A 23,708-nucleotide genomic window follows, 5' to 3' on the forward strand; every position below is an offset into this window, starting at 1 on the left:
ATACCACAATCTTTGGAGCCAACCCAAATGTGTGAGAGTAACCAGAGTCCCCCAATGAGCAAGAATATTCTGGAGCGCTGCTTCTAGCACCAATCTCAACTGTCTTCCTTTGAGGGATTTGAGTAGGAAAGTCAACTGGTTAGGTAAGCCTAGTACTGTATACTCAGGGAACCTAGGGATCTGAGTGTCAAAGTGTATGTCTACCTCGTCTAGAAGCTGGGCCCAGTAAGCTGTAATCTTTGTACAAGCCCAGAGTAAGTGTAAGAGCGTGCCTGCTGAGTCGCATCCGCGCCAACCTTCAGGGCTGTGTTCTGGGTTACCTTTGTTTAGACACACTGGGGTTTAGGTACCAATAGGTGACTATTTTAGTGGCCATCTCTATACCAGATGTTGTCGGGCTGTATGAGGGCTCTATAAAAGATCTCTCCCCATTATTTAGGAGATAGCTCCCCCCCGAGTTCTTTTGCCCAACGCTGCTGGCTTGGTGTAGGCTGCGTGGAAGCAGGTTGGCACAACAATATATAGAGTTCAGAGATCAGTCGTTTATCTGTGGTTTTGGTAACTAGCCACTTCTCATATCTGGTAAGCCATCTGCTGACTGTGGAGAGGTTAGCGTGGTGTAGCAACCAATATCGCACCTGAAGGTAGCAAAGTCTCTCCGTCTCTGGCAGATTATATTGTTGACGCAGTTGTGAGAAGGAGAAGAGTCACTCCTTGATGAACATGTGGCCCACTGCGCAGCATGGGGTCTGATGCCAAGCCACGAATGATCCCCATTGTAAGCCCAGAGTGAAATCTACGCTCTCAAATAGAGGTGTCAAGGGGAGGGGAATGTGGTGAGCTCTCTGCTACTTGCTACATAGTCCCACACTTCCATAACTTTCCTAGTGACAGGGGACTTCTGGAGGCTTTGCGGCCTATATAATCTCTTAAGAAATGGTACCATTCAGAGGGGAAGCTGCACGATTGCACTGTCGTGAAATAGCCAGTGCTTTTCAGATACCACTTTACTCCACTCCACCAAGTATCTCATTTGGGTCGCCTGGAAGTACCCCTGCAAATGTGGAATTCCCAATCCCCCTTCCTCTGGCCCTAGGTAACTCAAATTCTATCACATTTGTGGTCTAGCCCCCATCCACACAAACCGGTGTATTTCCCTCTGCATTGCTGGAAGCATCCCTCGGGTGGGGGGGGACCGGTAGTGTCTGGAAGAGGTAAAGAATCTTCGGCAGGATGGACATTTTAATGGCAGCAATGCGTCCGAGAAGGGAGAGGTGATGACGCCTCCAGCTACTTAGCTCTTCTCTAATTTGGCGCAGTAGGGGGGTGTAGTTTATCATGATGGTTTGTGAAATCGAGGGAGCCAGCAGAATCCCCAGGTAAGGCAACGACTCTGCCACCAGCTCACTGGAAAACAGTCCGTTATTGAGGACATGATCTCACACGTAGTTGACAAGGCAAGTGCTTGGGATTAACCAACATTTATTCAGAACCCTGAAGCTAGTCCGAATGTAAACAGCTCCTCGAGAAAAAGCTGTAGCGATGTGTCCTGGCTTGCTTAGTGATGCCAAGATGTCATCCAAAGTAGATATCTTTGATCCGTGGGTTGTCCCTGATCTGCTGGGCCAGGGGTTCCACATATAAAACAAATAGAAGAGGTGACAGAGGGCAGCCCTGCCTAGTGCCTCTCCAATAGGAAAGGGGGATGACGATGTGCCGTTTACTCTGACCCTGGCCATGAGGGAACTATAGCAACCCGCCAACCAAGCCCTAAAGTGTTCTCCTACACAAAAGTGGGACAGAGTCTGCTCCGTGTACTGCCAGTGTACACGATCAAATGCCTTCTCGGAATCAACCGTTAGGAGGAGAGCCTCCATGTCTGTTTGGTCTGCCTTGTCGATTAGGTGCAAAGTTTGTTTTGTGTTATCAGTACTCTGCCAATACTGGATGAATCCTGCCTGGTCTGGGTCAATGATGCCCGGCATCATGGGGCCCAACTGCATTGCAAGTATACTTGTGAACAGTTTGATGATCACGTTGAGCAGCGAAATTGGGTGGTAGGAGCTACATAGCTGTCTATCCTTCCCTGGCTTAGGGATCACTCCAACGGATGCAGCCAGCATGGATGGGGTACCAAGCTGGGGCCCTCAAAAGAATTAAAGAGTCTAATAAGGATCGTGCCGATAGCTGCCAGAACAATTTATTGAAGCTTGCGGGGTATCTGTCTGGGCCAGGGGATTTAAAGAGCTTAAACTGGGAGATCGCTGCTATGACCTCCTCGATCCTAATAGGGGCCTCAAGGGAGGTCGCCTGGGTGTCAGCACGGCGAGGGGTGTTTGTCTCCTTCAAATATGGGTCAATATATTGAGTTTCCAGATCTTGTCTTGAATATAAGTCTGCATAGTAGTCCCGGAATTCTTTTTTTATGTACTCATCCTCTACTATTTCTTCACCCCCTCGGGACTTTAGAGATTGTACCATTGTCCGTTGTTGTTGAGACCTTAATTTGTTAGCTAGTAGTCGCCCTGTTTTATCCACCTTACATAGAAGGAGTGTTTTAGCCGTTGGGTCGTGTATTTCGCCCTGTCCAGATCTAGGCCCGCTAGTTGGGCTCGCACTGCACGTAATTGGCGCCAGACTCTGGGGGCCCCAGTGTGGCCATGAATTTGTTCCAATTCCCTGACCTGATCTGTCAACAGGTTCCTCTTTTCCCTACAGGCTTTATTGTTGGCAGCAAAGATTGCTATGAGTTCCCCTCTAATCACAGCATTTAATGCCTCTCATAGAGTAGAGATGGTAATCTCAGGCATATCGTTGTGATCTAAATGGTTCGGTATAGCTGTTGTAAGCTGCTGTATTACTGCTGGTTGATGGAGTGGAGACTCCCTAAGGCGTCAACTCCCAGAGTGGTGTTTCTGCGGGGGGAAGTTTAGCGTGAGAGTCACTGCCTCATGGTCCGATAGTGCTGCCGGTTCTACCTCTACCTCTCTCATAGTGCGAAGGACCTCCCTGGTCCCCAATACATAATCAAGGCTTGCGTATGTTTTGTGGGCATTAGAGAAGAAGGTATACTGGGTAGAGTGTGGGTGAGCTTCCCTCCAAAGGTCAAACAGCTCCATTGTTTGTAGCCACTTACCTCCCCCTCTTTGACAGGGCTCCCAACTGGTCAGAGCGACTGTCTGACCTATATTTATATATTTTGCATATATCTGGGTCGGAACTGAGGTGGCGAAGTGAGCTAAAGAATAATGATAGATTAAACCCAGATCTGTGACTGGGGGTGAGTGTCAGAAAAGTTTCAGCACTCCGTCCATCATCTCCTTGTGTTTGCTTTGTTCGCCCTAAGTTGGCAGGGTATGCCCAGACGTGGGTCCCTTGCTCACTTTGCCACTGGATTCAAGCTAGCCTGGCTGATGAAGGGTGTTACCCCGAAACCGGTCCCAGGATACTTGTTTCTGGTTCAGGGAAGACCTGGCTTGGCAGTTCGGGCTGGACTGTTCCCATGAGGCACAGGGTCAAGACCGATTTGCATATAGCTGGGTCGGAACTGAGGTGGCAAAGTGAGCTAAAGAACGATGATGGATTCAACCCAGATCTGTGACTAGGAGTGAGTGTCTGAAAAGTTTCAGCACTCCATCCATCATCTCCTTGTGTTTGCTTTCTTCGCCCTCAGTTGGCAGGGTATGCCCAGACGTGGGTCCCTTGCTCACTTTGCCACTGGATTCAAGCTAGCCTGGCTGATGAAGAGTGTTACCCGGTCCCAGGATGCTTGTTTCCGGTTCAGGGAAGACCTGGCTTGAAAGTTCGGGCTGGACTGTTCCCATGAGGCACAGGGTAAAGACCGATTTGTATATAGCTGGGTTGGAACTGAGGTGGCGAAGTGAGCTAAAGAACGATGATGGATTCAACCCAGATCTGTGACTAGGAGTGAGTGTCTGAAAAGTTTGAGCACTCCGTCCATCATCTCCTTGTGTTTTCTCTATATTTAAAGGCATCAAATACCAAATTCGATCTCCTCCTACCAGCATCATGTGTGTCAGTGGGGCCATCCCCTCTGACATTGCCGCCTGCAGGAATTGTTCCTGTCCTGTGTTGGGGCGTTTATCGATCCCACCACCAAGGAGTGCCCCCCCAGTGTGAAGAGTATAGGCCAGGAGCCTGCCTTTGACCTCTGCAACTTTAGGACCCACTTCCTCCCTGAAATGTCTGGCAATAAGGATGGCTACTCCTGCTTTTTTGTCTAAGATAGAAGAAAAAAATGTATGTGGGAATGCATATGCCTTAAGGTGGTGCCTGTCTCTATTTTGGAGATGAGACTCCTGGAGGAGGCAGATATCTGCCACCGAGTTGTCGAGTGAGTGGGTGGGTGGTGGTCCCCAATGCCATTTTTAGCTTCAGGGTTGGGGCCCCAGGGAGGTGGTGAACCAAGAAGGGGACATTTTTAGAAAATTTCGAAAAGATTTGTCATGCGGCGCCACAGTTATTGGCATTCAATATGCCAGCTGTATTTGCAGCAGGCATCGAGGAGCTGGGAGACGAGGAGTTCTTACCCGCTCGCCATCTTAACCTTGCCCTTCACCGTGAGTTTAAAAAAAGAAAATTATTAGTGTATATACCAAGGTGTATTGGTGAATCTGTAGTTGTTTGGGTGCCTGTATGGATGATTCAGTGGGTGCGTGACTGACTGTATGAGTGAGTGGTTAGGTATATCAGTGAATGTATGGGTTAGTAACTAGGTTATGTGAATGCCTGTATCAGTCTGTCAGTTGGTGTTCAAGCGGCTGTATGGGTTAGTGAGTGGGTATGTGAGTTGTATGGGTGACAGATTGGTTGTCTGTGTACCTGTATGGGTGTATGAGTGTCTGTGTGGGTGGGTGAGGGTGTGTCTGACTGCCTGCATGGATGAGTGAGTAGGTGAGTCAGTGGCTGCATAGGTGGGTGAGTGCATCTGTGAGGAGCTGTATGGGTGACTGAGTGTGTGTATGGCTGTGTCAGTGAGTAAATGGATATGCCATTGATGTATTGGTGAGGAACTGCATATGTGAAAGGCAGTATAGGTGAGTGTTGGGGTAAATTGTGGTAAATTTTAATTACCTGTACTTAATTTATGCGGTAAAGTTCAATAAGGATAACTCAGAATAAATAAGAGGCAGAATCCGTGATATTTGAGGTTTTAAAAGGGGTTTATTCCTTACAAAGGAATTGGTTCGAACCAGGCAATCGGGTTCCGTCACCACGAAGGTTCGGGAAGGGATCGAGCATATTTTATTGACAGGTTATCATATATATAGTCAATGCATTACAGTAAAGGCAGATGCAGAAGGCGTAACAGTTGAGAGGAGAGATAAGAATACACATACGTAATGAAAAAGGCGTTACAATAGGCGTACATAAGGGCGTGTACTAGAAACGTCATTATAAGGATGTCACAGGTGGGTGGATCCATAAGAGAATCCTGCAATGTCAGCAGAAATACATGGCAGAGATGCGCGTGCAGCAGCATGACGTGTAAGTGACGTGTAACTGGAGGGTGAAGGGGACTTGACATTTAGCCCTTCATGAGGAGACAGAAGTCTGGGATGTCAGAACAACCTAATCCCAAATCGTATCTAATATCTTGTGTTTAAGGAACTGTATTATCTGGAAGGAAGGGTCTCTCGGGCAGAGGCTATCCTATACTGACTGCTAGTGCGTGTATAAGCGTCTACGTGTCTACATGAGATGCGAGGGGGCATGGGCCTACCATGGTAACAGGAGCTATGAATTGCTTGCACGGAGACAGTAAGGCCGGGCCCTTTGCTCTGCAGCTGAAGGATGTTTACCTAAACTACTAGACAGGAATGTATTTTTCGAGGAGCGGAGCAGATAACTTGAAGGCTAAATACAGTCTTGGCAGGCAACAGGCCGAGCCAGGCACCGTTAGCCGCGCAGGGAGTAAGACAAAGGTCATGGATACAGATGCAGGTCCAGGCTGGAGCATTCAGAGGCAGAAGGCAGGAAAAGGCTCGATGGCAGAATTCAGGCCTAACTTGCCAGAGCTGAAAAACGTGAAAGGTACACCATATAAAGACGGTGGCAAGGCATACTTAGGAACGGAATATTTTACCCATTCAGGGTGGATCTGAAAGAGGACATGTTAACGTTGGACACAAATGTATTTGCGTCTTCATAGCTGGAAGTGGAGGGAACATACATGTACTTGTAGCACGTACATGGAGCCGTTGGGGTCTAAGATAGGGGACACAATTGATCATAAAAATTCATATTTCCTCATTCCCTCCTTGTCCCCTACGGACCCTTCATGATATATCGATCCTCAGGAATCCATCAATCTGTTCATGTAACATCATTTGCTCTTCTTTCTTCTTACGGGATTTTGAATGAGAACTTGAATGTGGAATACATGATGTGGCACACAGGCCGCAAATCGCTGGCCCACATTGTAGACACAGGCAGCAACTGAATACTATGAGAAGGGCAATACCTAGGAAGGATAGGACTTTCCATCCCCAGGCTGACAACACACTCCAGAACCAACCGGACCAAGTCCAGGTGCCTGGATTCTGGTGTATCTGACTTGCAATCTTATGAAGACGAGTTATGGCTTTATATACTGATGGCGCGTTTTCTGGAATGAAAACACAGCAACTCGATCCGATGACTCTACAGGCTCCGCCCCTATCGGCCAGGATGACGTCAAGGACAAGACGATTTTGGAGAACAACAATCCGCATCGCAGACTGCTCCTCCATTAAGTTGCCTAGGGCAGAAGTAGTTTCATTCACTACTGCTTCAAGGGTTCTGGTTAATTTGCGTATCAGTTTACTATTAGAGACAACACCTATGTAGGGAAAGAGACCTTTATTGAAGTCTGTGTATTGCTCCCATGCCGTTTCAGTGTAGTCGACAATCGGGAGATCTCTCTGGGGTCTATTGTGTACTAGATGGGTATTTCTATGATAATCAGGAGGGGCTAGGAAAACAGGTGGCAGAAGGAATGCAATGTAACAGGTACCATCCCAATCTAGAGGTAAACGTATATATGCGGTATGACCACAAATGAAGTAGGAATGACGGGAAGCTCTAAATGTAGACTTGCCTTGATCACTGAATTCGATCACAGTAGTACATTTACTATGACCCAGGTGTACTGAACCATTCTTTCTTGCACATAATTCACCTTTGACTGGTAATACTGACATAGCAGGCAAGACTGGTGCAGCTTCGGATTCTACATTCAGAATCATGAGGTTAAGTGTAAAGTTACCTAATCCATATACTTCATTTTCTAGATCAGTTCCTGTCCTTTTGGGAAGTCCCTCTTTGTTAGGGTAGCAGGCTTTAAGCAAAACTAAGTTCAGGTTTCCCCATACCCAGTTGCCCTGGTAAACTACGGTATTTGAATCCAAAGAATTAATCAAACTAAACCATGCACCACAGGAACCATTGTGTGTGAACGGATACGGAAAGAGGGGCAGAACTCCCTTGTATTTCTGGTAGGGAGGGAGTCGGCCACATATCCAACAATTTGTAGCGTTGTTGGTCTGATGGAAGTGATGTAACATACTAATGAATGTGTTGTTGCGCTGCGCAAGTCTGTAGGGCAACTCATGCGGAGGTAATTCGCTAAAAGTGTGTTCGGCAGTAACATTGAAAGCAGAATGTGTACGCTTGAAAATAGGGTAGTATATGTGCAACAGTATACTTGCAGCAATAATCAGAAGATTTAGAAAAAACATAATCAATAATGTCACTATACAGTGACTACGAAGTGATTTACAATATGCACGTTTCTTGAGCTGTTGCTGTCTATCTCTCTCTCTATTTCGGTCTAGAGGATACATGTCAGAAACTAATTTAACCGATTCACCTAGGAGAGGACTTAAACAATTAAATTGTCTGACTTGCTAGACCTTAGTTTCAGTTTATATTCCTGGGAAGCAGTTTTCTCGACCAGGGGGAGTTTTGAGTCAGTCTGTGGAGGAGGGCAGGGCTGAGAGTTCAAATCAGAAGGCAGTCCGTGAAATTTCTTGATGTGGCTCGAGTGCAGCCAACCCTTGCGACCCTCAATCTTCACTGCTGTCCTCGTGGTCAGAAGTACTAATTTCGGCGTTTGCCAGCGAGGCTCCAGCGGGCTCCTCCTGTCGAAATTTCTTATAAACACGTAGTCACCGGGAACCACTTCATGGGGCTTCACCTCAGTGTTGTCGGGAAAGGCTGCAGCTACCTGTGAACGGCAAGATTGTAGTGCAGACATCAAGGAAGCAAGGTAATCTGTCAGCATATTACAATCAACATCAGTGATTTTACGAGGTATAGGCGTCCCCCACATATTTGGTGGCCTACCGAAGACCACCTCGTACGGGGATAGCCCTGTTCGAGAATGTGCTATCATTCTCATGTAAAAGAGCGCAACTGGTAAAGCTACTATCCAGTCGACGCCTTTCTCTCTGCATATTTTAGAAAGTCGAATTTTCAGAGTCTGATTATGACGCTCCACGAGACCTGCTGCCTCGGGATGCCGGACACAGTGGAATTTCCACTGATAGCCTAACAGGAGTGTAATGTGTTTCACTAGCTCGGATGAGAACGGCTGACCGTTATCTGAGTACACGATACGGGGCAAACCATAACGTGGGAAGAATTCACGAACCAGCTGCTTGGCAGTGGTCGGAGCAGTGTAATCTGGGACTGGATATGCTTCTGTCCATCGGGAAAGTGCGCATACAACTACGAGGACATATTTGAATCCTCGACAACGTTCCATCTGGATATAATCCATCTGGAGGACTTCAAAAGGGTGATCGGGAGGTTGAAATCCACCTTGCTCTACAGGAATGCTTTTACCTGGGTTGAACTGACAACAAATCATGCAAGTACGCACTTTCTGTTTGGCTGCTGCTCGTAAGTGTTTATTGAACCAAATGTTTCGAATACTGTCTAGCATAGCTTTCTCTCCTAGATGCGCTGGACTATGTATTGTGTTAATGATAACTTGAACCATGGAGTCGGGGAGAAACCATGTAGATTTTCCCTTCGTCATCCATCCCTGATCTGTTTGGATCCCTCCTTGTTCAGTCCATTTCTTGATTTCCTCTGGTATAGCATGTGTCTGTATGTCAATTACATCAAGGGCGGGATCCCTAACTGTCATGCAATGTGTCGATGTCGGAACTATTGTCTTTGTCAAGTCAGTTGCATGAGTCCGATTCTGTGCTGTTTGCTTAGCTGTTCGGTCTGCCAGGTCGTTACCCTGGGAAATGATATCGGTGACTTTTGTATGTGCCTTGCACTTCATGATAGATATCGCAGTAGGCAGATGTATTGCATCTAACAGAACTTGAATGAGGGGACCGTGTTGAATGTTGGCACCGTGAGAAGTTAAATAACCTCTCTCTCGCCAGAGGACTCCGAAGTCGTGTACAACTCCGAATGCATAACGTGAATCTGTGTATATGTTAACTCTCTTATTTTTGGCTTGAATACAGGCTTGTGTCAGAGCGATGAGCTCTGCTGCTTGAGCTGACAAGGTGTCAATACAATTCGTTTCAATAACTTCGGTGTCTGTCGTGACTGCGTAAGCGGCCACTAACTCTCCTGTACTTGTTCTCATGCATGAACCATCCACATAAAGTGTCAGGTCTGGATCTGGTAATGGAATGTCTGTCAAGTCTTGTCTGGGTTTCGTCGTAATAGTAATGACTTCAATACAATCATGTGCCAATGGGTCTGTTCCACTTAATGGCAAAAGTGTGGCAGGATTTAATGTACTACAGCGTCTGATTTCTATGTGTGGCTGAAACAATGTCAATTCATAACCTGTCAGTCGTGCTATAGTCAAGTGCTGGGTCTGTGTTCGGTTTAAAAGAACTTCCACGGAATGTGGAACTTGCACTGTCAATTGATGTCCTAATACTATGGAATCGCTTTGTCTGATCGCTAAAGCTGTCGCTGCGACTGATTTCAGGCATGTAGGCAGAGCCTGGGCTACTGGATCTAATGTGCTAGAAAAGTAAGCACACGGTTTGTGTGAACCTGCTTGTTCCTGAGTGAGTACTGACAAGGCAGTACCTTCGCGTTCTGTGACAAATAGTGTAAAAGGCTTACTGTAACATGGTGTCGCTAAAACAGGTGCTTGACATAAGGCTTTCTTTAAGTCTTCAAAAGCTTGTGTATGTTCCTGAGTCCAAGGGAGGACAGTCGATGTCGCTGCCTCCTGGGTTGTCAACTGAATGAGTGGCTTTACTAGAAATGCATATTGGGGAATCCATTGTCTACAGTACGAAGTGAGGCCTATGAAGGCCCGCACCTCCTTTTGTGTCTTGGGTGGTGACATGTTTACAATTAACTGGATGCGGTCAGGTGTGAGCTGTCTCCCCCCTTTGGACAGCAAGTGCCCAAGGTACACAACTTGCTGAACACAGAATTGCAGCTTCGAAGGGGACACCTTGTGCCCCTTGTCGGCCAGAAAATGTAAAACCGTCAGTGATGCTTTTTCACATTCGGGCTCACTTCGGGCGGTGATCAGCAGATCATCGACATACTGAAGCAGGGCAGTGTTAACAGGCATGTGGATACTGTCAAGTTGTCTTTTCAGTGCTTGGCTATAGATGCTGGGGCTTTCTGTGAATCCTTGAGGTGCGCGTGCAAATTTGAAGCTTCGTCCATTTAAACAGAATCCGAACAAATATTGGCTTTCCGGATCGATTGGAACGCTAAAGAAGGCGTTCTTGAGGTCAATTACAGTAAAGAACGTTGCTTCTGAATCAATAGCTGTCAATAATGAAGAGATATCTGGAACCACGGGATACTGTGGTACAATGCATTTATTCAATTCGCGCAGGTCAATAATTAATCGATAAACTGGGGGTGCTTTTGGATCAGTACGTTTAAGAATTGGAATGATAGGAGAATTACATACATTGGAGTCGGTTTCCACAACCACTCCTTGTGCAATGAGCTCGTCAATGATTTGCAGCAAAGCCACTACAGCATCTGGAGGTAACTTGTATTGTCGAATTCGTGGTAATACCACTCCTGCTTTGAGTGTGACTCGATATGGTGTAATGTGCATACAACCTACATCAGTGGGGCCTTGTGCCCATAAATGTGCAGGGACATTCTGTAACCGGCGATCTATATCTTTCAATACGTAGTGACCTTTAAAGTCACGCAAAAATAGTCGTACCCCTTCTGGGGAACAACATATTACAGCTCCTAGAGCTTTCAGTGTCTTTATACCTAACAAGTTTTCTGGGCATGATTTCGTAAGCAATAAATCTGTAGTCCGTATCAATGGACCAACTGCAAGAGGAAGAGGTTGCGATACTTCGTTAACAATAGGCTTTCCTGAAAATCCAAGGGAAACATTCTGTGAGCCTGAGAGGGGTGCCCCTGGAACCTCGTCGTGACTTATAGTTGTTCTGCTTGCCCCTGTATCAATTAAAAACTTTCTGTCTTTCCCTAATACTTGACTATGTACATAAGGACCCTCTTGATCTACAGGAACCTCAATAAGAGGCAAGCCAACCTCCCTCTCTAGGCTGTTTCATGTGTATCGCTGATAATCGGGATAGTCATTTTGTGCATACTGGTACATCTGTTGTGTCGTGTTTTGTGTTGTGGCAATAGGCTGTGGCTGCGGTACTGCTACGGTCTGTTGTGAAGCTTGCATAGGCTGTACATTCTGAGGTACTTGTGGTTGGATCTGATCCTGTCTAGGTGGACGCGGTCTCTCCTTGGTTTTACCCGTAGAGATATTGTGTTTCAGAACTGCACAATCGTTTATATAATGACCTGGCTGTTTACAATAGTTGCATGTCCCTTTAACAGGAGCCGCTGAATTACTGGACTGTGTCACACCCTTTTTATGACCGTCAGCTGGAACTGACTGAGCAACGAGCATTTTCATTTTCGTATCTTTCATACGTCTTTGTTCGTGTTCTTGTTCTTCTCTAATTCTATTCTGATGGTACTGTAACATTTGTAACATTTGTGACGGGGTATTAGCTTGCCAAGTGCTCTCGACTTTCAATACTCTGTTCTTAACCTGGGGTAGGGAATTCTCAACTAATTTTGTTACAAAAAGATGTGGATATGAATCGCTACTTGTTTTCAGGCCGCTATTAATACCAAAACATTTTTCAAATCGGGAATAAAAATCACTAGTGTCTTCATCGGGTTTCTGTTTGCAGGCTGAGATTGCACCCCAGTCTTCCTTTTTCGTAGTTAATAAACGTGGCAATACTTGTACTAATAATCCTGGTAACGCTTTAGTTTTGTCCCCAAGCCCTAGGCCCGGAGTTCGGGTATTTTCTTCGTTTTCTAATGCAGTCCAATCAATCTTTTGCTCTCCCACCTCCCATTCTTTTTCATTGAGTTTCTCGTAAATACCGGCAGGCAATAATACTTTTAATATTTTCATAATGTCAGGATAGGTATAATCACCCATGAGTAACATGTCTTTTATTTCACGGTGAAAACCTGCTGGATCTCTGTCATGGCTAGGCACTAATTTTTTCATTTCCAATAGTTCTATTTTAGTTATGGGCGTGTACACAAACACGCGTCTAAAAGTATTATCATCATTTCTAACTGGGTGTACTTCGCGTAAGGGATTCTGTCTGTCTATGTAATACATTTTTCTTTCCATGGAGGGAGCTGGATCAAGTTGTGGACACAGGGAGGCACTGTATCTGTGCCGATGTTCTAGAATTACTTTAATTAGATCGGTACCTAGACCTCTCCATTTCTTCATGAGTAGTTCTATCAGTATATCAGGTAGGGGACCAGGATCGGAGTGTTGACCTTTATACAATATAAGGAGGTGTTGTTTCATGTACATACCAGCTAAACGCTGTTCGTCTGGTGAAAGATTCAAAAACGTGTGTGCTAGCGCGTCATCACTATATTTATCAGAACTGTCAGCCCATTGTACTGCTGACCTGGCTAATTCTTGTTCATCCATAGAATCGAGTACATGGTACCCCATTCGTTCTTGAAGTATTTTATCAGTAGCCTGAAATAAGTGTTCGGGGGTCTTTGGATTTGACATGGCTGCTTGAAAAATTCTCTTACTTTCTGGACGTATCGGACGCATTGAATTATTAAATGATCTTCCCTTACCTACATAAGCTATCATTTCTCTAGCTGGTAATTGTAATTGTCCTGTTGTCGTTTCTGGTTGTTCCTCCTCCTCTGAGGATTCAGTCTTATCTGCATCTAGTTCTCTTTCAGGCTGTTCTCTTTCACGTATCTGTTCTACTGTTTTTCGGATCCTTCGGTACATATTTTTTATACTATTCTGTTTATCATGTTTTCCGTCTGCTATATTCTGACCCCATTTGTTAAGTGCTTTCATTTCTTCCGGGTCTGCACTAGGCCTATCTCTGTTTCTTATCAGGCAGTTTATGAAGAAGCGTAACAACAGTTTTTGCGTGTCCACTTTCTGGTATGCCATGGCCTCGCCAATACTTTCAGGACCTTGCCCTGTTTGGACAAAGTGATATATTTTGTCTAGATGATCAACCATTCCTGGTAGTATCATTAAATAGTTCGCAACTCGTCGTAGACGTACTGATGATAGCATCATTCTGTCGTCTTTACCGGGTACTGGATCATATCTACAGTCTGTAAGAGGCTCTTTAAGTATGTCGTAACTCGCTGTTTGAGGTGTACGTTGGTGTGCTAAATCCCTATAAGTCAATCGATGTGTTGGTGGTGGCGTATGAAAACCTCCTGTCGCACCTCCTGAGGTGCCAGGTCCAAAAGGATTTGTTGGGTGTAAGGTAGGGAGAATAGGTGCAGGAAGGAGTGGAGGAACAGGCGGAAGGTTCGGAACGGGAGGAGTAGTATGTTGCTGCAGAAGTGGGGGCAGATTATCTCGGGGTCGAACGCCGTTAGCAGGTGGTGTGCGTGGCGGCGGAACATTAACATATTCGGGGGCTGCATCGTCTAAATAGGAAGAAAGGAAAATGCCCTTTGCGGTCTTGTGGTGCAATTTAGTCGGAAGCAATGGAGATGGCAGATCTTTTGGTACTTCCAGGGTGGCCTTAGGTAAACCCTCGGCCAGAAGAGGATACATACCATTCATAAGAGTGTTTCGTTGTCTGTCTATTTGTTCTGCTTTTACTCGGATACCTTCTTCAACTAATACGTTTTCTCGGGCTTTGTCTGAATCCTCCTTACTTTTCTCTTCTTTTCTGAGCGCTTTCTCTGTGCGTCTATGCGATTCTTTACGCCATAATTCAATGGCATCTTTCTGTGACTGTCTGGCTTTCTTTTTCCATAATGCTTCTTCTACTCTCATGATGCAATCTGCATCCCATGTCCCAGCAGCGGGCCATCTCTGATTCTCTGCTAACTCCTTGGTGTAGTCTACCCATAAATCGAGATATAATACGGCATCTAGGCCATGTTTATGGTACATAAAGTACCCTGGAGTGTCCCTAGGTGGAATGGGAACGGCTTCCTCGAGTATCCCTTTTCTAGTTTTTATCTGTCTTAATTTTGAAAAGAACGGCATCTTAAACCTTGCTACTTGATTCTTACTCGGACTTGAACACAATTAATACAATAAACACAGTAATGAAGATCGAACAATCACTCATACCACGACATTTAAAACATATTAAAACATTTTAAAACGAACAATGATAATTAGAATAAAACTAGCTAACTGCATAATACTGGATGTACTGCTAAACAGTACAGATACACTGCTAAAACAGTGCAGACCGGGTCTGTGTACCCAAACCCGTCTTGACCGGCACAAACTAATGCGCACGTCTAGATGCGTCCCCAGCAACGGTACTCACCGGGAAGCACGGAACGGAACAGAAGGCCTCGGAAACTCTGAACTGGACTGGACCGGACTGGACTGGACTCGACTCGTGACATAGGTACTTCGGAACTTCGGAACCTGGTGGGCCTCTGTATACCTCGGATCTTGCTCTCTCAGCTAGGCTCTGGTCGGGATCCTCCGCACTCCTCACCGCCTCGTCTGGGTGTTGATTGCAGCCTCAGCCACCTCCGTTGGCCTGAGGGAGGTACAGGAAATCCTGCGGGTACGCGTAGTTGTCCGTCCGGCTGTGGCAGGAGACCGGGTCTGCAACGCACCTCCGGCGCGTGGGGTGGGGGAGGAGTCCCTATTCGGGCGCCAATTATGTGGTAAATTTTAATTACCTGTACTTAATTTATGCGGTAAAGTTCAATAAGGATAACTCAGAATAAATAAGAGGCAGAATCCGTGATATTTGAGGTTTTAAAAGGGGTTTATTCCTTACAAAGGAATTGGTTCGAACCAGGCAATCGGGTTCCGTCACCACGAAGGTTCGGGAAGGGATCGAGCATATTTTATTGACAGGTTATCATATATATAGTCAATGCATTACAGTAAAGGCAGATGCAGAAGGCGTAACAGTTGAGAGGAGAGATAAGAATACACATACGTAATGAAAAAGGCGTTACAATAGGCGTACATAAGGGCGTGTACTAGAAACGTCATTATAAGGATGTCACAGGTGGGTGGATCCATAAGAGAATCCTGCAATGTCAGCAGAAATACATGGCAGAGATGCGCGTGCAGCAGCATGACGTGTAAGTGACGTGTAACTGGAGGGTGAAGGGGACTTGACATTTAGCCCTTCATGAGGAGACAGAAGTCTGGGATGTCAGAACAACCTAATCCCAAATCGTATCTAATATCTTGTGTTTAAGGAACTGTATTATCTGGAAGGAAGGGTCTCTCGGGCAGAGGCTATCCTATACTAACTGCTAGTGCGTGTATAAGCGTCTACGTGTCTACATGAGATGCGAGGGGGCATGGGCCTACCATGGTAACAGGAGCTATGAATTGCTTGCACGGAGACAGTAAGGCCGGGCCCTTTGCTCTGCAGCTGAAGGATGTTTACCTAAACTACTAGACAGGAATGTATTTTTCGAGGAGCGGAGCAGATAACTTGAAGGCTAAATACAGTCTTGGCAGGCAACAGGCCGAGCCGGGCACCGTTAGCCGCGCAGGGAGTAAGACAAAGGTCATGGATACAGATGCAGGTCCAGGCTGGAGCATTCAGAGGCAGAAGGCAGGAAAAGGCTCGATGGCAGAATTCAGGCCTAACTTGCCAGAGCTGAAAAACGTGAAAGGTACACCATATAAAGACGGTGGCAAGGCATACTTAGGAACGGAATATTTGACCCATTCAGGGTGGATCTGAAAGAGGACATGTTAACGTTGGACACAAATGTATTTGCGTCTTCATAGCTGGAAGTGGAGGGAACATACATGTACTTGTAGCACGTACATGGAGCCGTTGGGGTCTAAGATAGGGGACACAATTGATCATAAAAATTCATATTTCCTCAAAATGAGTGGCTGTATGTGTGAGTGAGTGAGAGTGGCTGTATAGGTGAGTGCGTGCTTGTGTCACTGACTATATAGGTGAGTGAGTATATGTTAGTATCTGTATGAATAAGTGAGAGGGTGTGTGTATAACTGTATAGGTCAGTAAGTGGCTGTGTGATTGACTCTACTGGTGAGTGAGTGGGTGGGTGGTGGTCCCCAACGCCATTTTTGGCTTCAGGGTTGGTGCCCCAGGGAGGTGGTGAACTAAAAAGGGGACATTTTTTGAAAATTTCAAAAAGATTTGTCATGCGGCGCCACAGTTATTGGCAAGACTTAAAAACGCTTGTCATATGGAAACGTTGGTCTTAATTAGAACTACCTACTGGCCTATACATGTATATATAAATATATATATATATATGTATTTAATTTGTTGTGGTGATTCTCTGAGGGTGGTCCCATCGCTCTGGAGTTAGCGTGGTCAATGATCAAACTGAATGCACTTCACACTTGTGTGTATCATAGGGTATTTAACCTAGTGGAATTCTGAATTTGGAAGAGTGTCAAGGAGTTAGCACATTGAAGTCTCATACATATTTATTGCACTTGCACTTTCTATTCAAATCAGGAGATAACTGTGTACTGTATTGGTCCGTAGATGAACTTAAAAGAGCTCGCTACTCTTAACCCTCTTTAATCTACTATTCTATATATATTTGTGAAGAAATGCGTGGTAAACACCGAAAATAATGATGATGTAAAATGACAATCAAAACAATTTGTGAGTGTTTCTAACAAATATTGATTTTCATACTGCAGGAGATTCACTGATCGTAAATCTTTCTGTTATTGGGTGTTTGTTGAGTATGCTTTCCATGACTATCACAACAGGAAATCACGTGACTTGTTGTTCCGGTATTTTAAGTTGGAGAAGTAACAACGCTCATTGTGTGAGCAAGGCAGAGATGCCGAAACGCGTTACAGCAAAAGAATAAACGTGAAGTAACTTTAGTGAAGTCGAGTCCCTGTATCGGTGACTGATTTCTATCAGGGAATTGGAGCTGATGTTTTATACATACATATATGTATTCACTGAAAAAACCATAGGTATTAGGGAAAGTTATAGTTAGTTTGACATTTCACTTGTACAAAACCAGAGAAATTCTCCCGTTATAGTCAGTTCAGCTAACTATAACTCGCGCCCCCGCAATGCACTGCTGATGACATCACATATTACATCACTCATGACATGGTCAGTGACATCACTCATGACATCACGGATGACATCTTAAATGACATCACTGATGACATCATCCAGTGACTGTGTGTTTCTGAAAGTTTAAATATGTTTAATATATATAGGGAAAGGCATATTGAAGAATGAGTGGGTGTATAAGTGTCTGAATGGATGATTTAGTAGGTGCGTGACTGACTCTATAAGTGAGTGATTAAACGTATGTTACTGAATGTACGGGTTAGTGACTAAACTGTGTGAATGTCTGTATCCGTCTGTCTGTTGGTGTGTAAGCGGCTGCATGGGTTTGCGAATAGCTACATGAGTGTCTATATGAGTTATTGATTGCTTCTCTGAGTATGGGTTCCTGAGTGTTTGTGTGGGTGGGGTGTGTGTGACTGTGCATAGATGTGTGAGTGGGTGATTCACTGGGTGCATGGTTTCAAGAGTGCATCTGTGATGGACTGTATGGGTGGGTGAGTATGTGTATGGGTGTGTTAGTGACTGAATGTATATCTCATGGTACATGTGTGAGTAACTACATATGTGAAAGGCAGTATATATGTGTCTTGGAGTATATAAATGGCTATCAGTGAGAGTGTGTGATTGTGAGAGTGGCTGTATGGATGAGAGTGTGCTTGTATCAGTGATTCTATAAGAGCGCAAGAACGTGCTAGTATTTGTATGAGTAATTGAGCTGGTGTGTGTATAACTGTGTAGGTAAGTAAATAGCAGTGTGATTAATTATTTGCATAACTGACTAGGTGTCTGAGTACCTCTATGGATGAGTGGCGGTGTGTGAGTGTCTCTATAGGTGTATGAGTGCATATGATAGTCCTGTACTGAGTGACCATAAGTATGAGCGGCTGTACGGGTGAGTGAGTGGATGGATGGGTGTGTAGACCTCAGAATCAGTGAGTGGGTATGTAGTTATTGGTGTTGGAGGTTCTATGGTTTTGAGAATGGCAGTCTGTAATTTAGAGTGGGTGTATCAAACGTTATATTAGGGTGTGAGAAGATGCATCAATTTATGACATGGATGATGTCATCAGTGATGTCATCTGTGATGTCATTTGAGATGTCATCAGTGATGTCATCAGTGATGTCACTGACCATGTCATGATTGATGTAATATGTGATATCATCAGCAGTGCATTGCGGGGGCGCGAGTTATAGTTAGCTGAATTAACTATAACGGGGGAATTTCACTGGTTTTGTACGAGTGAAATGTCCTGCTAACTATAACTTTCTCTAAAACCTATGTTTTTTTCAGTGAATTTCTAAGGTTTTTTAAATGCTAATTTCTAACTATAACGTGGCTGAAACCTTTGTTTTTTTCAGTGAATTTCAAAGGTTTTTTAAATGCTAATTTCTAACTATAACGTACCTGAAACCTATGGTTTTTTCAGTGAATTTTAAAGATTTTTCAATTGCTATTTTCTAACTATGCCTACAGAGGTAGGACATGTGAAGAAAGAAGAAAAAACGCAAAGAAAGAAGCAAAAGAAATTCAGAAAGAAGCAACAGAAGTCCACAAAGACGAAAAAAAAGTGCAGGAAGAAGCAAGACATGTGCAGAAAGAACCAACAGAGGAGAAGAAAGAGGCCTTGTTGCAAAATCATCATGGGCCCACAACTTTTTCAGACGGGTACTGGTGGTAACTGACTCTGACTAACCAGGCCTAGGGCCAGTGCTATGTTAAAAAACACTTAGAATACAGTGAAAACACCTACATACACTAGGGAACACTATGCGTTGGGGTACCCCTGTGATTAGCATGACCTCCTCTGTAAATCCCTAGTACATAATAAGGCAGGGGGATTAAAACTACCTCTTAAAACATGCTACAGGGAGCTTTTGCACAGTGGTGAAGGGAAGGGGGGCCTGAGGTGAAATGCGTGCAAACACGCCCCGTGGCGCGTTTTAAGTTGGAGGATAAAGTCCCCTTCAATCCTGAGGATCCCTGGGATCCAACTAGCCCACCATGTACATCCAGTAAGCACCACAGAGCTGCGTTGCAGAGAGGTGTAAAAAAGGGCATGACCTGGACCACCTCTCTGCAACGCAGTGCAGTGGCGCTTACTGGAAAGACCTGGTGCGCTAGTTGGCCTCCAGGGTCCCTCTCGATTGAAACGGAATTAATTCCCAAACTTTCGACGCGCCACAGGGCGTGTTTGCAAACATGGCACCTCAGTCCCCGATACCTCTCTTCACCACTGTGAAAACGTGCCCCGTGGTGCATTTTAAGTTAAGGGATAAAGTCCCCTTCAATTCGGAGGGCCCCTGGGGGCCAACTAGCCTACCAGGTACCTCCAGTAAGCGCCACAGAGCTACGTTGCAGAGAGGTGTAAAAAGGGGCGTGGCTTGGACCACCTCTCTGCAACGCAGCGCAGTGGCACTTACTGGATGCATCTGGTGGGCTAGTTGGCTCCCATGGGCCCTCAGGATTGAAAGGGAATTAATTCCCCAACTTTAAACGCGCCACAAGGCGTATTTGCACACATGTCACCTCAGGCCCGACCCCTTCCTTCACCACAGGAGACGCGTTTGCACAGTGGTGAAGGGAGGAGGCGGGCCTGAGGTGATGTGTGCAAACACGCCCTGTGGCACATTTTAAGTTGGGAGATTAAGTCCCCTTGAATCCTGCGGGTCCCTGGGGTCCAATTAGCCCACTAGGTACCTCCAGTAAGCACCACAGAGCTGCGTTGCACAGAGGTGTAAAAAGGGGCATGGCCTGGACAAACTCTCTGCAACGCAGGCCTGTGGCACTTACTGGAGGTACCTGGTGGCCTAGTTGGCCCCCAGGGGCCCTCAGGATTGAAGGGGACTTAATTCCCCAACTTAAAACGCGCCACAGGGCGTGTTTGCACACAGGTCACCTCAGGCCCTACCCCCTCCCTTCACCACTGTGCAAATGCATCCCGTGGCACGTTTTAAGTTGGGGGATAAAGTCACCTTGAATCCTGAGGGTCCCTGGGGTCCAACTAGCTCACCAGGTACCTCCAGTAAGCGCCACAGAGCAGAGTTGCAGAGAGGTGTAAAAAGGGGCATGGCCTCTGAACACTTCTCTGCAACGCAGCTCCCTGGCGCATACTGGAGGTATCTGGTGGCCTTGTTGGCCCTCAGGGACCCTCAGTATTCAAGGGGAATTAATTCCCCAACTTACAACTCACCAGGGGGCTCGTTTGCGGAGTAGTGAAGGAAGGGGACGGGGGCTGAGGTGACATGTGTGCAAACACTCCTTGTGGCGTGTTTTAAGTTGGGGAATTAATTCCTCTTCAATCCTGAGGATCCCTGGGGGCCAATTAGCCCACCAGGTACCTCCAGTATGCACCAGGGAGCTGTGTTGCAGAGAGGTGTTCAGAGGCCACGCCCCTTTTCACACCTCTCTGCAACGCAGCTCTGTGGCGCTTATTGGAGGTACCTGGTGGGCCTAGGCACGATCGCGTGTCTTTTAAAAAAAAAAATTTGAAAGGGGGGCTGTGTGGCTGCCCTTCCTTTTACTTTTTTGGGGCCCTGGGGACTCCATCCCTCAGGGCCTGACCCCCAAATTAAAAATAAATAAATGTATTAATTGGAACAGGGCTGCGTGGGCCACCCTCCCGTGGCCTATTGCGGGTCCCAGGGACCCCATCCCCCGGGGCATGGCCAATTTCTTTTATATTATTATGGAGTGGGGCTGCGTGGCCCCCCTCCTTAGGTCATTTATGGCCCTGGGGACCCCATCCCCCGGGGCAGGCCTTTGCGTGTTTTTCCCCCAAAAAAATTATTATTGGGGAGGGGGCCCACGTGGCCCCCCTCCCTTGCCACTTCTGGCCCTGGGGACCCCATCCCCCGGGGCCTGGCCACCTCGTTGAGGACTGTGGGGGGAGCCCCAATGCCCCCACGGTCCTTGTCGGTTCCCCGCGTCCTGTGGGAGCCGGCATTGCTTTTCCACATGGGGAGCTGCTAACATGCAGCTCCCCGTGTGGAAAAGCAATCTGCTTTGCTTCATTGAAGCGAGAGCAGGTTTCCCTGCTCTTGCTTCAATGAAGCAAAGCAGTTTGCAATGACAGGGCGGGAGCCGCGAGGCACCCGCCCTTTCTGTCATTGCAAACAGCAGTGTCCTGGGGTAGGCACCCCGAGACACTGCAGGAGATGGCCCTGGGGGTGGCGGTCCCCAGGGCAATCACTGGCTCCAGGAGGGGGGCCGCAAGCCCCCCTCCCACTTAATGCAAAAGCCCCGGGGGGTAGTGGTCCCCGGGGCTGCGGGGGGACTGCATGCCCCCGCAAATCATTTACCAAGCCCCGGGGCAGTGTGGGGGGATTGGGGCCCCCCACACTTTTTTTTCTCTGATCCCGGGACCTGGTCCACCCGGGGGCTAAATATTAACAAAGTGCGGGAGCCCGTGCTTTGTTATTTTGTAAAATTTCGGCCAAAATTCACGCTGGGTGCGCGAATCTTATTATTTTTTTTTTTTAATGCTTTTTTCGGCCCTGGGGTTCCTTGTGGGACCTCCTGAGCAGGCCTAGGGGGTCAGGGAGTTTCTGCCCTGTCCCCTGTCCCCTTTTCTTGTTTTTCGTGCTTGTTTTTCTTTTTTCTCGTGCCTCGGTTCTACCGAGGCACAAGATGGCTGCCAAAACTTCCTGGTTGGGAGTGTAACAAGCCAATTAGCATGAAGTTTGTGATCGGGATGGTGCGCGGATCCTCTGCGGCCATAGATATCACTATCGTTATTTCTTAATTTCTCAAAAACTACTAAACGGAATTACACCATTTAAAAAAAAAGGTCTCTTTCTGAACCAAGGGCTACCTTTTTGCAACATTTTGTGTAATTCTGTTCAGCAGGTCAGGCTGTAGCCTGTTCCAAAATTTCCTATGGGAAATAACATGGAGAAAATGCATTTTGGGACCCCCTTTTCTCTCGGCCCCCGCTTGACGAATCACCGCGAAACTTTCAGAATAGGAGCTGACCAGAGCGCCCCACCTTTTTTAAAAATGTCACGAAGATTCGCCATCCGGCGCCAAAGTTATTGAGAAAAGAATGTTACAATTTTCCTATGGTAACTAGGTCCTAACTATAACTACCTACTGGCGACCGCCAGTAGGTAATATATATATATATATCTATATATATATATATTTACACACACACACTTACACAAAACAAAAGTTAAATGGTGTTCTAGTTAAGTTCACGGATAAAAAAAGGGGTTACAGTGATATAGTTAGGTGTTGGGATGAGACCCAAGCTAATGTTAAACATCCCAAAAAACACTAGTTATAATTTACTGAGCTAACTATAACTTGAGCCCCTGTCTCCCTGGGATGCACTGATTATCACTTCACATATTATATCAGTCATGCCATGTTAAATGACATCACTCAGGATGTCGTTCATTGTGACACCGTCTTATAAGGTTTTGGCCTTGAAATATTCAACACATTACACTATAATGGGATTAGCCACTTAAATACATAACTTGAACTGCAATTTGAAGTTAAGAGTTTGGCAGGTACACTTTCTGGCAGGCCCTATAGACTACACTCAGTAGTTTAGTAAGATACACTACATCAGTTCCTGAGAAGGGCAAAGTGGCATTCAAATTTATAGCCATGGTTACAACTCCAGTGAACGATAAACCACCTCTAAGTGCGACACCCCTACAGTCTACATTATTCAACCATCTCCAAAGCCTCAACATCTTCACTGAAGTTCAGGAAATAAACATCCACACTTTATAAACGTCCTTGATACACAAAATGTGTCTATATCACTGCATTACAACGATTTACTGTCAGAAATGCTCACATATCCCCTGGTAGATTCAAGGATTGTGAACAGAAGCTTTGGCCCTTGTAACAGAATATTTGGAAAGGACTTTGGCTTTAAGTTTCACCCTTCTTGCAAACATGGCTCTGCAACCCACAGCAAGTGTGCCAAGCCTTTATCTTGTTTAATAGAGAGAAATACTTGCACTCTTTCTTTCCTCCAGGGCTAACACTATGTCCATGCTCTGGACCAACACCTGTACACTCAGTAACTCTATGATGTTATCAGTGATGTCTTCAATTATGTCATTTTAGATGTCATCAGTGAAATCATCAATGATGTCATTTCATGGCACGAGTGATGTATCATATGAGGTCAT

The 23,708-nt window shown here is 45.9% G+C and overlaps 1 protein-coding gene across 2 annotated transcripts in view; it reads right to left on the minus strand.

Annotated features, from left to right (window-relative positions):
• Positions 1–23,708, minus strand: part of RGS7 (regulator of G protein signaling 7) — a 1,943,194-nt gene that overhangs the window by 267,039 nt on the left and 1,652,447 nt on the right. The gene's annotated exons all lie outside the window — the stretch shown is intronic.

The sequence above is a fragment of the Triturus cristatus genome, chromosome 6, assembly GCF_964204655.1.
Source record: "Triturus cristatus chromosome 6, aTriCri1.1, whole genome shotgun sequence".
NCBI lineage: Eukaryota > Metazoa > Chordata > Amphibia > Caudata > Salamandridae > Triturus > Triturus cristatus.